At 52.1% G+C, this 15,810-nt stretch overlaps 1 protein-coding gene across 7 annotated transcripts in view; it reads left to right on the forward strand.

Annotated features, from left to right (window-relative positions):
- The window catches only part of ARHGEF10L (Rho guanine nucleotide exchange factor 10 like), a 162,086-nt gene that overhangs the window by 16,448 nt on the left and 129,828 nt on the right, over positions 1-15,810 (forward strand). The window contains exon 2 of one of the 7 annotated variants that reach the window (XM_067722069.1): positions 8,658-8,739. The exons of the other annotated variants lie outside the window; for them this stretch is intronic. The gene's annotated coding sequence lies outside the window, so the exon portion shown is untranslated. The remainder of the gene's footprint in view (positions 1-8,657; positions 8,740-15,810) is intronic. 7 annotated transcript variants of the gene reach the window in all.

Consider the following 15,810-nt stretch of genomic DNA (forward strand, 5'->3'; position numbering starts at 1 on the left):
GACTGGACGGGGGCGGCCTCCTGGAGGAGGGGAGTGTGGGAGGAGAGGATTCCCTGGTCAGCCGGAAGGCCAAGGCCACAGAACCCGGTCAGGCCTGGACACTCCTGGAGACAGAAAAGTGTGTCCGGGACAGGCTCTGTGAAGATGAAGACCAGCCTCCGGGGGTGATCTTTGAGAGGAAGGCCAGGCCTGATGTAGGGGAGTCTGGGGAGAGTTCTTTCTCCCTCTTCCACGTTGGGGTCCTGGGGCAGGGGGTCAGGAAGCTTCCTTTAGCCTTGAGAGCCTGAGGACCCTGCCTCGGGCCACAGCGGGGAGGTGGTAGGGGTGGGCCGCCCTGTGCACGGGCTCTGGAGCTAAGACTTTGTCTCAAAGGCCTTGGCCTTCTGGAGGGCTTCAGTCCGGGGAAGTCATGCTCTGCCTGCTGAAGCCCCATCTGTTCCTCCTCGGATGCTGGGGAGAGAGGACAGGTCGTGCAGGCTTATTAGCATGCTCAGCTCTTCTCTGCAGCATCCATCCGTCCCTCTGTCTGTCCACCCAGCACTATGCCCCACAGTGTCCAGGCCTCGGGTATATAAACTAGAAAGGAGGGCACAGTCTGGAAATCTCCGAGCTCCCTGTGGCTGGGTTAAAACTTCTCGGGATGGAGCTCTTCTTCTGGCTTGTGAGGCCTCAGGTTGTGCCTGCGTCTTTCTTACTTTGCTGCATCACACTTGCCTTTCTGAGTTCCCCTGCTCCTTCCTCTTCTACCAGAGAGACGTTGCCTTAGCTGGTCCCATCCTTCCCCTCTTCGCTTCTCACTCAGGGATCTCCTCCTCTCTGGGCAGCCAGGCTGGCTCCAGGATTCCTGTTCGTGATGCTCTTGGAGCCCTCACTGCGGTCGGGGTGGGTTTTGACCCCCCCCAGCGGACTCTAAGCCTTCGAGAGCAGGGACCCTGTCTGTTGTGATCACCAGCGCCTGACACACAGTAGGTGCTCAGTAAATGGTTGCTGGTTATGTGGATGCCCTGGAACTAATGGATCCTAAATTGTCCTGTTTCACAGGTTAGCTTTGAAGGAGTCTGGGGAGGGGGAAACTTGGTGGACTTCTTGGGACCCAGGTACCAGGTTCGTTTAAGAGGAAGACCTACTGTTATTTAAATAAATAGTAAATTAACAGATAAATCAACAGTAAATTAAAAGCTCTTTATGGAACCCGGTATGTGCCAGGTGCTGGGCTAGCTGGTGCATATATGTCATCTGCATATGTATGTATGATAATAGTAGCTTAGATTTATGTTGCTCTTTCATGTCTGCTGTCTTTTTGTTTCTACAACCACCCTGATAATTAGGCAGTGAAGATGGGCTCATACCCATTTTACAGATGAGGAAGATGAAGCACAGCATTTGAGTGAATGCCGAAGGTCACAGTCAGTGAAGGACTCAAGCCTGGGTCTCCCTGACCGCCCAGTCCTTGCTTTCTTCTGCGAGCTTGTCTTTAGTATCTTTGGCTTCTCATCTGCTGTCCTTGCCCTCAAGTCCAGGAAAGACAGTCAAACTCATAAACAGCGGAGTAGGCCAAAGTTCTCTTTCCTCCCCCACTGTGCCGCCTGGGCCTCAGCTCAGCTCCTTTCTTGCCACGTGTCCCTGAAGAGTTCCTTGGTCTCTCTTTGCCTCAATGGAGGGCATTTGAGTCGCCTTCCTTTGGGGTCCTAGTCTAATGAGCTCCCAGGAGTGACCCGTCCTCGCATAGCCTGTGCCCGGCCCCAGGCAGTGGTGTGCTGGAGTCTGTACTGAAGAATGATATCTGATTGATAAATTTTAGGCGTTTTGCGAGTTGGCTGTTAACCTGCAAGTTTATAGTATGTAAGCTGGCTGTAGTATATACCTTTACAATTAAATAACCAAAAACAAGGGTAATAAGTACTCAGAATACAGTACTTCCCGATTATTTCACTGTTTTTCACAGTTACCTATGTATTTGTGCTTATTTATATCTTTTGTGTGTGTGTGTATATATATATAGATAGATCCTTTTATATGTGTGTGTATGTGTGTGTGTGTATACGTATATATACACACATACAGATCTTCCTCAACTTCTGATGGGTCCTGATAAACCCATTGTTAGTTGAAAATATTGTAAGTTGAAAATACCATAAGTCAAGGGCCTTCCCTGGCAGTCCAGTAGTTAGGACCCGGCGCTTTCACTGCCAGGGCCCGGGTTCAGTCCCTGGTTGGGGAACTAGGATCCAGCAAGCCGTGAGGTGCGGCCAATAAATAAGTAGATAATAAATAAAATGTTAAAAAAAGAAAATCTCATAAGTGGAAACTGCGTTTAATACACCTAAGCTACTGAACGTCATAGCTTGGCCTCGCCTGCATTGAACGTGCTCAGAACACTCCCATTAGCCTACAGTTGGGCAAAATCACCTAACACAAAGCCTATTTTATAATAAAGTATTGAATATCTCACGCAATTTATTGAACACTGTACTGAAAGAGAGAAACAGAATGGCTGTCTGGGTGCACAATGGTTGTAAGCGTATCGGCTGTTTCCCCTGGTGACTGCGTGGCTGGCTGGGAGCTGCAGCTCGCTGCCCTGCCCTGCATCACGAGAGTGTTGTACTGCATGTCACCAGCCCGGGAAAAGATCCAAATTCAAAATTCCAAGTACAGTTTCCACTGACCGCGTATCGCTTTCGCACCATCATCAAGTTGAAAAATTGTTAAGTTGAACCTTTGTAAGTCAGGGATGTAATGTACATACGGGTGCGCTCCTGCCCGTCTCTTCCCAACTCCGTTCAGCGGGCTCACCTTGTAGCTCAAAGTGGCCACAGTGAGAGCATTTATACCACAGAAATTGGAAAACGATGCAGGTGTCCCAGTTCTCCCCCGTGTGGAGAACCAGCTGTTAAACATTTTACCAGCACAGCGTGGGGATCTAGCAGTGAGCTCCCTGAGCACAGCCCCTCTCTGGAGCTTGCCTTCTCATGTGACAAAACTCCAGGGCTGGTTCAGGGTCATCCCAGTGAGAGTGGCAGCTGCTGGGCTGGGTCTGCTATGATGGTAGGGTTATAAGTGGCCCTCAGATGAGCTCTCCACTCCAGAAACTGAGTTATCTTCCCATGCACCAAGAAGAGGGGACGTGGGATGAGGATACGTTTCAGTTAATTGCGAACCTGCTTTGCCATTGACTGAAAAACCACACTCAAGATGACTCAGGTATCTGGGAGGCAAAGTGGTTGGGGTGCCTGAGGAGAGACTGTGGACGACTCAAATAGCTCGGGGCTGGTGAAGGTGTGATGGCCGGGACTCGGGTGGCTAGAGCTGTCTGGGGGTGGCTTAGGCAACAGTGGACAGGACCCATCCATATGGTTTCAGGGGCAGAGTAGAGTCAGACTGTTGATGGGGAGGCTGTAGCTCTTGTACAGTCTGAGAGCCCTGGTGGGGAGAGGGGCACGAGCACAGTTACATACAGCGGGAGTGTGTGCAGAGTGTAGCAGAAGAATGGATGGGGAGAGGGCAAGGGTCTGGGTGGAAGGAACAGCATGGGCAAAGGCCTGGAGGCATGAGCTGTTGGAAGTTCAGTCTGGCTCAGGTGTCAGGTGAACCAGGAGTCTGCAGAGCTGGTGGCAGAGCAGGGGAAGTCCTGAACCTTTCTCAAGTCAGAGCGCACAGCATCATCTGGGTACCAGCAAAGGAACGCTGCCAGACCTCTTCTGCCAGGGGCATCGTGCTCTGCGGATCACCCCCTCCCCTGAAAATCTTTAAGTTTTCTGGGTAGTTTCTTGTTATCCTCAAGCTTGCTGCTGCTCCAGCCCTAGCATCTGTGGCTGGTGGATTCATAAAAAAATTTCCATTTTAATATCAGGCGAAAAAAATACAGAATTGGGAAGGTGGGTCTGCTGCCCTCCCTCCACCCCAAAGATAAAAGTAATGGTTATTTATGTTATCCAGTATTTTGATCACCTCTGCTACTTCTGCCCTTCATTTAGGCAGATAATTGGGAGCTTGTGTGTTTAAAGACAACTCATGTTACTTTAATGCCTCTATGTGGCAGACATTTTTCATGCATCAATTCATTTAATTCCCACACTGATCCTGCAGGTGGGTACTATTATCCCATCTTATAGATAAAGAAACTGAGTCTTAAAGAGGTTGAGTGACTTTCCCAAGGCCACAGTATAAGTGGCAGGATTCGAACCAGGTGGGCCCTGAGCTCTTTCTACAGTCCCCCTTTGTTCTATGTTCCCCTTTGCCCTTTGAGGAGGGGAGGAAGAGAAGATTCGACACATGTCTGGAATCTCAAAACACTCAGCCCTTCTTCGTTGGAAGTGAATGCGTGTTTCCTCTCGCATATAGCTGGGTTCCTCACCCTGTGGTTGAGGGTCAAGGCCTAGAATAGAACTCGGTGCCCAGGTGGACCGCTAGTCCTGGTGTCTGGCAAGTGCCCGTATAACGGCTTGTGTTTATGGAGAGCGCTAACTGACAGAGTGGCAGGCGCATTGGCGGGGGCGGCGGCGGGGCTCGCAGGAGTTTGGTCCTCGGCAGTCCTGACGAGTGGGCTGTGTCATCAGCTCCGTTTTGCAGCTCAGGTACGTTATCTTGCCTGTCCAGAGACACGTAGCGCGCAGGGGCGAAAGCAGCACTGCTCGACCTTGTTCTGTTTGCCCAGAGCCCCGGCTCTCAACCCCGTGTCCTGGAGCCGTGCCGCCCCTTCCAGGGCCTGGCCTCTCCGTGCCTCTGACAGCCCCTGGCAGCGGGTTCCCCATACCGTGGGAACTCGGGGCGGGCAATCATCGCTTGGCCAGCAGTGCAGGGTGTGCCCATCCCTTGGTCAGAGGCTGGGGCTGAGCCAAGAGCTTTACCTTTTCCTGACCTGTGCCAAGCGGCTCATCTTCCCACTGACCTGTTGGGAGGGTGGCCTTGGCCCCGGCCTCACCACCACCTCGTTGCAGGGACATCGCCAGTCCGGGGCAGTGCAGGTGGCTTGGGGCGACCCCTGTCCATGACTGCACATCGGGCCTGAGGCGAGGTGGCTTTTCTGGGTCTGGAGCCCCTCCTACTTGAGAGCCTGGCCTCTGCAGGACCCCCCTCCCAGCGGCTGCCTGATTAGTATGCATCCCTGAATTCCAGCCCTGAGCACGCGAGGCGGGAACCAGCTCCCATCACTGTCCTCTTCATTGTTTGAAGTGGGCAGACTTGGAGCGAGCTTTAAAAATACGGGCTTTTTATTCAATTTCCCTAGAAAAACTGTGGTTTAAATGAAGTAGAGGAATAACCGTCTCTGGAAATCGAAGAAAAATATTCCGGAACCCTGACATTACCCAGAACCTTTGAATTTCTTTTAAAATAAGCGTTTATTTTACTTTAAATTATGCGTGTATTATGTGACTATTGAAGAAAACTTGGAATATACAGGGAGAAGAAAATTAAAATCCCCCTTGTTGGGCTTCCCTGGTGGTGCAGTGGTTGAGAGTCTGCCTGCCGATGCGGAGGACACAGGTTCATGCCCCGGTCCGGGAAGATCCCACATGCCGTGGAGCGGCTGGGCCCGTGAGCCATGGCCGCTGAGCCTGCGCGTCCAGAGCCTGTGCTCCGCAACGGGAGAGGCCACAACAGTGAGAGGCCTGTGTACCGCAAAAAAAAAAAAAAAGAATCCCCCTTGTTGCGCCACCTGAAGACAACCTGTCTCAGTCTTGCAGTGTATTACATTTATTCAACGATTCATCTAATCATTCGGCAAGTACCAATTTAGGGCCCACAAAGGGCTGGGTCTGTGCTGGGCGTGAGGTGGGCACAGGGAAATGGTACCCTGCTTCCTGCGGGACCTCTTTCTTTTTCTTTTTTCTTTTTTTTGGCTGCACCACGTGGCAGGTGGGATCTTAGTTCCCTGACCAGGGATTGAACCTGTGCCCCCTGCAGTGGAAGTGCAGAGTCTTAACCACAACGGCCAGGGAAGTCCCTGCTGGGCCTCTTTCTATGCTGGACTTTGGGTAACTCACTTGGCCCCTCTGTATCTCAGTTTTCTCATCTGTAAAAAGGGCAGAATACAAGTACGCTGCTCAGGACAGTGCCTGGCCCACTGTCCTGGCAGAATTGGTGGTTCTTACCACAGTGACCAGGCCGATTGTAAGTAGCCTTGCCCTTGTGGATCTTATGTGATGGTGGAGGAGACAAAAGCCAGACAAACGAGTTAAAGTAACCACATGTCATGGAATTAGTCCTGCCAAGGAGACCACCTAATGTGATAGGATGGGAATAGCAGGGGCTGGGGGGAGGCTGTTGGGAGAGGAGGGGGTGTATGTGGGGGTTAGTGGTGCAGAATTTGTCAGCTGGAGGTGGTGAGGAGGGCCCCTCTGAGGAGAGGCATTTAAGCTGAGTCCCAAATGACGAGGGAGAACCCCCCTCCCCCTCCCCATGCAAAGAGCAGATGGAAACGTGTTCCAGGCAGGCGCACAGCACATGCAAAGGCCCTGAGGTCAGAATGATCTTGGCTGGTTTGAACAGGAGAAAGCCCAGGGCTTGCAGCAGCCGAGGCAGGGAGGGCAGTATAAGGAGGTGCTGTGGAGGGCCGTGTGGATCCAGGCAGGCAGTTAGGATGGCTAATCCAGGCGCAGCAGGAAGACAGCCGCAGTTTCTTTTTAGTTTCCTGTAAATACCTTTATTCATGAAATACAATCCCAAGATTCCAGCTATAAATAGCTCTGGAAAGAAATTTATGTTCTTTTCAGATAATTCATTTAGAAATAACTGAGTGCCTATGATGGGGAAGCACTGGAGTGGACACTGGAGGGTGAGGGATGGACTCATAGATGAGAAAGGCGAGGCCTCGCCAGCAGGTGACCGGTGACTGCGTGCCTGCATGCCGTCCCGCTGACCCCTCCCGCAGCCTGCTGGAGCCTGTGGGCCCCGACTCACCTCAGGAAGGGACCCTCTGGCTGCAGGAGGAGAACTGGCTGTGGGCACCCGGGTGGACTTGGGCCCGGAGGAAAGGCTCGGGTGGCTCGGGGATGAGAGGTGGCCATGGAACTGGAGAGAAGACTTAGAGAAAGAATCGGCTGGAATTGCTGGTGGATTGGTCACAGGGGCTGAGGGAAAGAGAGGAATGAAGAGGAGCCAAGACTTCTAGAATCTTCTTTTGAGTGTCTGGGTGGGTGGTGGTGTCATTACAAACAGGTGGTTCAGAGGGGGTTGAGAGCATGTTTTTGGAGAATCCAGGGATCCAGCTGGGGACAGGTTCACGTTGAGAGGCTGGCTTAGAAGTCCACGGGAGAGGTGGGGGCCCTTGGCTGGGTGTCATTAGCATATAGATGGCGCAGATGGGACCACCCAGAGGCCAGGTGGAGGAGGAGGATCCAGGAGAGGAGGCCGAGGAGGGGCAGCCAGGGTGCTAGGAGGAGAAGGGAGGGAGAGTGGGGTCTCTGGGAAGCCGCCACGCCACGCCACGCCATGCCACAACACACCCCACCCCACCATGCCACGCCACACCACACCACGCCATGCCACACCCCCGCCATGCCACGCCACACCCCACCATGCCATGCCACACCACGCTATGCCACACCATGCCACACCACACCCCACCACGCCACACCACACCACACCATGCCACGTCACACCACACCCCCACCATGCCACGCCACGCCACGCCATGCCACATGCCCCACCATGCCACGCCACGCCACACCACACCATGCCACGCCATGCCCCGCCATGCCAAGCCACGCTACACCATGCCACACCACACCATGCCATGCCACGCCACGCCACGGGGCCTGTTGCAGAAGAGAGCTGGTGGGCCACAGGGCTGCAGGCCGTTGAGAGTGGAAGTAAGACCAGACAGAAACACGGAGGCAGTTTGGGTCTTTATAAGGGCACTTTTGGAGGAGGGATGGGGCTGGAATCTGCAGTGGGAGTGGCTGGGATGGGAGGGGAACAAGGAGAGAAAGCGTGTGCGGACAGCGCTGAGATGTTGGCCAGGCAAAGGGGGGTTGGAAAAAGATGTCTCGGGTGGAGGGGAAGTGGGGAGACCCAGGAGAGTGGTTTGTGCGGGTGGCCAGGACTGCTCCGAGAGGGGACAAGACACAGGGGGCAGCTGCGGGAGCCGGATCGTTAGGCAAATGAGAGAGGGTGGTACCTGGTGTGATGATGTGGGAGTCGCGGTGGGGGGAAGGCATTGGCCCTTGATGGAGCCAGGATGCTCTTAGGAAATGGGAGAAGATGGGCTAGATTTGGATTATACATGAGGAGAAGTTGGGGACAGTCCCATCTGATGGCCTCATGTTTCTCAATGAAACCTGGACCAGAGGACGGTGAGGTAAGGGCCCCCCAAGACTGCTCCCCCCAGGAGAGGTCATTCTGCCGCCACTAAAGGAACAGGCAGAGATGGCTGGGTCCCCTCAATGACGGAAGCAGCCTCAGCCCGCCTTTGTATAGACAGAAAGGATCAGAGAGGTCAGTGGTTGGTCTGAGATGGCACAGAGGGGCTGAGCCCTCATTCCCGACTCAGTGGGGCTCACGTTCTCCGGGGCACTGGGCTGCTGGGGTGTGGGTCCCGTGCCAGCAGACGGGGGCAGCCTCCAAGCCAGTTGGGAGGGTGGTGTCAAGGCCACTCGGACCCTGCAGCAGGAGCTCAGCGCCCCGTGTCATGCCCGTCTCCCGCTTTTCTTCCCCAGAGGTCAAGTGCGAGGAACTCACCTCTTCATGCCAGGCACTGAGCTGAGCACTCTGGGAGGATTAGCCCACTGAGTCCTCACGGTAAGTGAGGTGCGGGTGCTGTTATTGTCCTCCCTCTACAGCGGGGAGAAGGGTCCCGAGAGGTGAAATACCACCCAGCAAGCCTGTGCCAGCCACAAAAGGGGGGTGAGGGTCCGCAGCCAGCGAGTCCGGCTGCTTCTCCCACGCATGCCCGTTTTGCAGAGGAGGACGCCACAGCTCGTGGATTCGTTAATTTGTTCTCAGTTGCTCGTCCTCGCGTTCCTCTCCTCCCAGCATATATTTAATGGACACCCCTTGGGAGCTGGGTACTGGGCTAGAAGCTAAGGATGAGTGAAGCATGGTGACCACCTATCTGGGGTTGGGGGAGCAGGCAGGTAACTGATGGAGGGAGGGGAGAGTGCCTGACCCAGGCATAGGGGCTCACCGGAGCTTCCCAGGGAGTGCTGGACGAAGCAGCCTAGAGGCAGAGTTGGTTCTGGGAGAGGGAAGCGTCCCAGGTGTGTACAGAGGCTGGAGGTGAGTGCAAAGTAGGACCCTGCAAGGTCAGGAGGGGTGCGGTCAGCAACACCACTTGAGAACTCGTCCGTCTCACTAGGAGCTTGCACTTTATCTTGACCATGGGAGCCGTTCAGTTGTTTCTAGCTGGGGGCGGGGGGGCATGATCAGCGTGGTCAGAACTTTTTGTCCTGGTGGGGGCTGAGTTGGAAGGGACAGGAGACATCAGGGAGACATTTAGAGGCTGTTACAGGCCCTCTGATTCCTAGGTTGTTCTGTGAACTCTTGCTGCTTTCTTCGTGCTTCCCAAACTCTGCTCACTTCTCTTGTCTAAAAAGGTTTCCGAGACTCAGAGAGGTTAAGCAACTTGCCTGAGGTCACGCAGCATAACAGGGCATCCAGGCTTCTGCTGGTTTCTTTTCTTTTCTTTTTTTTTTTTTAACATCTTTATTGGGGTATAATTGCTTTACAATGGTGTGTTAGTTTCTGCTTTATAACAAAGTGAATCAGTTATACATATACATATGTTCCCATATGTCCTCCCTCTTGCGTCTCCCTCCCTCCCACCCTCCCTATCCCACCCCTCCAGGCTGTCACAAAGCACTGAGCCAATATCCCTGTGCCATGCGGCTGCTTCCCACTAGCTATCTACCCTACTACGTTTGTTAGTGTGTATATGTCCATGACTCTCCCTCGCCCTGTCACAGCTCACCCTTCCCCCTCCCCATAACCTCAAGTCCGTTCTCTAGTAGGTCTGCGTCTTTATTCCTGCCTTACCCCTAGGCTCTTCATGACATTTTTTTTTTCTTAAATTCCATATATATGTGTTAGCATACGGTATTTGTCTTTTTCTTTCTGACTTACTTCACTCTGTATGACAGACTCTAGGTCTATCCACCCCATTACAAATAGCTCAATTTCGTTTCTTTTTATGGCTGAGTAATATTCCATTGTATATATGTGCCACATCTTCTTTATCCATTCATCCGATGATGGGCACTTAGGTTGTTTCCATCTCCGGGCTATTGTAAATAGAGCTGCAATGAACATTTTGGTACATGACTCTTTTTGAATTTTGGTTTTCTCAGGGTATATGCCCAGTAGTGGGATTGCTGGGTCATATGGTAGTTCTATTTGTAGTTTTTTAAGGAACCTCCATACTGTTCTCCATAGTGGCTGAACCAATTCACATTCCCACCAGCAGTGCAAGAGTGTTCCCTTTTCTCCACATCCTCTCCAGCATTTATTGTTTGTAGATTTTTTGATGATGGCCATTCTGACTGGTGTGAGATGATATCTCATTGTAGTTTTGATTTGCATTTCTCTAATGATTAATGATGTTGAGCATTCTTTCATGTGTTTGTTGGCAGTCTGTATATCTTCTTTGGAGAAATGTCTATTTAGGTCTTCTGCCCATTTTTGGATTGGGTTGTTTGTTTTTTTGTTATTGAGCTGCATGAGCTGCTTGTAAATTTTGGAGATTAATCCTTTGTCGGTTGCTTCATTTGCAAATATTTTCTCTCATTCTGAGGGTTGTCTTTTGGTCTTGTTTATGGTTTCCTTTGCTGTGCAAAAGCTTTGAAGTTTCATTAGGTCCCATTTGTTTATTTTTGTTTTTATTTCCATTACTCTAGGAGGTGGGTCAGAAAGGATCTTGCTGTGATTTATGTCATAGAGTGTTCTGCCTATGTTTTCCTCTAAGAGTTTGATAGTTTCTGGCCTTACATTTAGGTCTTTAATCCATTTTGAGCTTATTTTTGTGTATGGTGTTAGGGAGTGATCTAATCTCATACTTTTTTTTTTTTTTTTTTTTTTTGCGGTATGCGGGCCTCTCACTGTTGTGGTGGTCTCTCCCGTTGCGGAGCACAGGCTCCGGACGCGCAGGCTCAGCGGCCATGGCTCACGGGCCCAGCCGCTCCGCGGCATGTGGGATCTTCCCGGACCGGGGCACGAACTCGTGTCCCCTGCATCGGCAGGCGGACTCTCAACCACTGCGCCACCAGGGAAGCCCTAATCTCATACTTTTACATGTACCTGTCCAGTTTTCCCCTGCTGGTTTCTTGAGTGAAACAACCAGGGTCTCAAAGGTGGAAGCAGGTGGCAAGTAACCTCTGCGAGGGGCTCACAGGAGGCTCCAGTGGACCGTCACCACCTGCAGGTCCTCCTGTGCCTTTAAATGTCCTTTTGCCGGTCTCAGAGGCTGGGTGGGACTTCTGGGAGGGAGGAGCTGGGGCCCCATGTTTAAGCAGTTTCCTGGGGAACTGGCTTCCTCCACAGTGAGTGATGAGAAAACTCTCTGGGGCTGGGCCAGGTCATGGGAGGCCAGCAAGGGCGGTGGTCTCCTCTGGGGAGGATGGCTGTATTTTACCGATGCCAGGCAGAGACCTCCTTCTTGTGGGGGGGGGGCTGGAAGAGATGGGGAGCGGTTCCCAGAGCCCTGTTCCTGTGAGTCCCGTCACTTTGGGCAGGTGTCTTGCCCCTCTGGAGTCTTGTTTACCTCATCTGTGAGGGAGGGATAATATTAAACGTGCTCCTGAGGGATTGAAAAAATAACCGGTGTTGTTCACTGAGGGCCTCGAGTGTGCCAGGCAGCATACATTATCTTCTTCCGGTTCATGTGGCAACCTTTGAGGTATGTTGGGTTATCTTCATTTTACAGACGGGGCAGCCGAGGAACAGAGAGGGTAATTCGCCTGAAGTCACACAACTTGTAAGTGGCAGAACTTGAACACTGATCCACCTGACTCTGGAGCCCTCCCTTGACACCCCTTTGGTCCCTGTCAAACTTCCTTGGCAAACCACCTGATAGAATCTTCTGGGGCTCCAGCTTTCTGGCCACCCCACTTTGGGGCACCCCAATCTAGTCCAACCCCATAAGTTTTATCACGAGGCCTTGGAGCCCCAGTGGGCCTAAGCCCCTTGCTCATCATCTCACAGCCACTTGGAGCAGACTTGGGACAAGAATCCCAGCGTCCCAGGGATACTGGCCTTCTGCTCTTTCGCTGCCCCAGGGCCCCAGAAAGACCACCGGACTGGGAGCCTGGCACCTGGGTTCTAATCCCACCTCTTCCTCAAACCAGCCAGGAAGGCTTGGGCAACATTTCCATCCTGCCTCTAACTTCACCCTAAGCCTCAGTTTCCTCTTCTGCAAAATGAGCAGGTGGAGAATCTAGGGTCTCTACCAATTCTAATAACCCACGAGTATAGGATTTCAGATTTCTGGGAGTCTGCAAGAGTCAAACATCGGCCACTTTTTTCTACTTCCTGTCCTCTGTTGCCTGGGGAGCAGGGGGAGATTGAATTGAGAAAACAGCTCAGAGAGCCCTCTAGTTAGATAGCAGGCTTATGATCTAAGCATCGATGGAGCGCCCTGTGTGCTAGGCACTGAGCTGGCCGCTTTGCGTATAACTGAATGGTGTGCTCACCAGGGAGGTGGGTATTATTAGCTACGTTGCAGGTGTGGAAACTGAGGCATAAAGAGGTTAGCTAACTCTGCCGGGGGCCAGGCTATACAGTTACCTTTATATAAGGACTGGACTTAAAAGCCCAGAGGCAGTGCTAAGGGTTTGTGCGGGCTCCGTCCTGCCTCGTGGCCCATTGTATGGAGCTCTTGGTAAAACCGGCTCTCTGGGACCCCAGATGGAAAAATTCACCCTATCCATCCACCTTGAGCAATGGTGATTGGGGTCCAATCTGGAAACACTCAACGGATGAGTCACAGGGAGGATGATGAAGGGATGATGGCAGGGAGAGCCAAATAGTGCTTAGTCCGCCGTTGGCCAGAGCTCAGCCTAGCCTGGCAGCCCGGACACAGAGTGCAGGCCACGGCTGTTTATGGAGTCGAGGATTTGGGACAGGGAGAGGCTGTGGCTGATGGGGAGGGAGATGGGAGCTGAGGGTAGGACAGTGGGGTCGGACTCTTGTCTAGAGCTGGAAGGGCCTTCTGGGATTATCTACTCCAAGCTCCTAGTTTTACGTATGGGACATCTTAGTCTGGAGAAGGGTCATAACTTGCCCCAGGTCACACAGCCAGTGACAGCAGACCCGAGAACAGAAGAGGATTTGGGAAGCTGGATCCTCAGCTTCCTTCTGGCCACTGTCATGGGGATGACTTCCTGCCAGGCCCTGCTGCTGCCCGCCCTTGCTCCCTTCCATCAGAAGATCAAGAGTAAGAACAGTGATAGTAAACAGAGGAATCATCTCGCCGAGTATAAGCACGGTGGTCGCCAGTGTGGACTCTGGAGGCAGGCTGTCTTGCTCGAGCCTTACCGTCCCCCCATCCCCTTCCTCGCCCTGTGACTCTGGGAAGGGCATGTAATTCCTCTCAGCCTCCAACTTTCTTCATCTGTATCATGATTCAAGCAGATGCTGAAATTGCAGGACTTTTCCATGCCTTTAACATCTAGAAGGGCAACTTCTACCCTGGTTCTTCCATGGTCTTTGACCACTGAACACCTTTTTTTTGCACTGAGTATTTATTAGCATATTTCAGGACACAGGTATTTCCCCAGATGTGCAGACTGAGGAGCACTGATGTCGGTGGTTCCTCAGGACTATTTAAACATTTGAACTCAGGCACTGTGGACTGATCGTAGAGTTCTGGGGAGACATCCCTACTGAGCTGTGGCATTCAGCACCCTCACCAGTCTCCTTGGGATGCATAACCGACCAGACTGTTTCTGCTCATTCCATTCTCTGATGCCTCCTTCTTCCTGGAGCACGAGTTGCTTTATCACCATACGTGGTGGAAACAGAAGGAGCCTTCCCTGATTGGAGCCACCCTGTCTTCCTGGGACAGCAAGCCTGGCTGAGATGTCCAGGGCTGGCAGCTGCTGCCCTGCTGCCAGGCTCACCTGGGAGCAGGCTTGGAGGATGCGAGGCAGGGCGGCCTGGGACAGTGGGGTGAATCTGGGGCATGGCCACCTGGCTTCTAGGTTGGCTCTGCCACTCACTCTTTTATAACCTTGGGCAAGACACAGCCCTCTCTGGGCCTCAGTTTCCACATCTGTAAGATAAGAGACTAGGTGTAGTGATTTGTTCATTCCCTTTGGGGCTGATGTTCTGAGGAATGGGCACATTTGTTACCTTTTGGCCTCATACCCTCATTCGTTTGCTGGGTTCTTGGAGTCATCCAAGATATCCCCCTTTTTTTTTTTTTTTTGGCTACACCGCACAGCTTGCGGGATCTCAGTTCCCCATTCCCCGATCAGGGTATGAGCCTGGGCCACGGCAGTGAAAGCCCCGAATTGTAACCATTAGGCAACCAGGGAACTCCCAAGATGTCCTGACAGGAGCTTTTCTTTCTCAGGAGGTTAGGTGTGCATGAAGGTGCCAGATACAAGCAGGTGCTCTGAGCACCCTTGGGAACTGGGAGCCAGTAATTCTTTTAAGTTAGTGTGTGCCAGCATTGCCCCGACAGCCTGCAAAGAATGCAGACTCCCGGGCCTCACCCCTAGAGATTCTGAGTTTGTAGGTTGGGGTTGGACCTTAGAGTCTACATTTTTAAAAAGCCTCCCCTTCATTCAGGTTGTTGTGAAGTCAGTAGTTCAAGGGCCACACTTTGAAAAAGGCCCTTAGACTCTCTTTGAGCCAAAAAAGGCTTAGGAGAGTGACAACCTGCCAGGTTTGGTGATGACTCTGTGTGACCCTGTTCCGAGCTGCCCTCATCTGTGGTCACAGCCTTCAGTAGCTGGTTACTCTTCTTGCCGACAAACTAGTGTTTCCCAAACCTGACTGATTATCAGAATCTCCAGGAAGCTTTTGAACGAAATACGAATTCTTGAGTCTCACCCTTAGTGATTCTATGCCAGGAGATGTTGGCTGCGACAGGAAATCTCCATGTTTAAACAGCTCCCTAGGTCTTCGGTTCATTTGTTTGTCGTTCACTCATGCAGTGGTCTAGGCCCAGGGGAAGGCGTTGAGGACTTAATTGTTAGACCAGATGCAGTCTCGGACATTATGTCACCTATGCTACAACCTGGTGAAGGAGGCAGACAGTGATCACATAGGGATGCCCAGCCAGTTTGGGGAAATATGTCTAGAAAATGGTTGGGTCAGATTAAATACCTGGGCAAAGCTGGGCTTCCTGGTAAATTCCAGATTGAAGTAGAGCCCTGAGCCCAGTGGCCTTTGGTCACTGCTTATGGACACCTGTCATTTTTTCATTCACTTATTCTTTTATTCATCCATCCATCCATCCATCTATTCATTCATCCACCCATCTATCCATCTATCCGTTCATCCATCAATCGATCCTCCCATCCATCTATCCACACATCCACCCATCTCTCCATCCATCCATATATCCACTAATCCACCCACTTACCTAACCATCAATCCACCCATCCACCCATCCACACATCACTCTTGAATCTCTACCATGTGTTGAAGGCTGCACTAGGTACTGGAGAGACAGAAATGAAAAGCCTTGTCCCTACCCTCAAGGAGCTCACAGTCTAGTGGGTGGAGGGGTCAGAAAGCAAAGCAAATGATTCCAGTCCAGAGTGTTAGTTGCTCAGAGGGGCGAGTGGCTGGTTCTCCCAGTGGGCCTCATGGAAGATTTCCCTGAAGCTGGCTTGTGTTAAGGCTCAAAATGTAGGTGGGAGGGTCCCAGGC

The sequence above is a fragment of the Pseudorca crassidens genome, chromosome 2 (genome assembly GCF_039906515.1).
Source record: "Pseudorca crassidens isolate mPseCra1 chromosome 2, mPseCra1.hap1, whole genome shotgun sequence".
Classification (NCBI taxonomy): Eukaryota; Metazoa; Chordata; class Mammalia; order Artiodactyla; family Delphinidae; genus Pseudorca; species Pseudorca crassidens.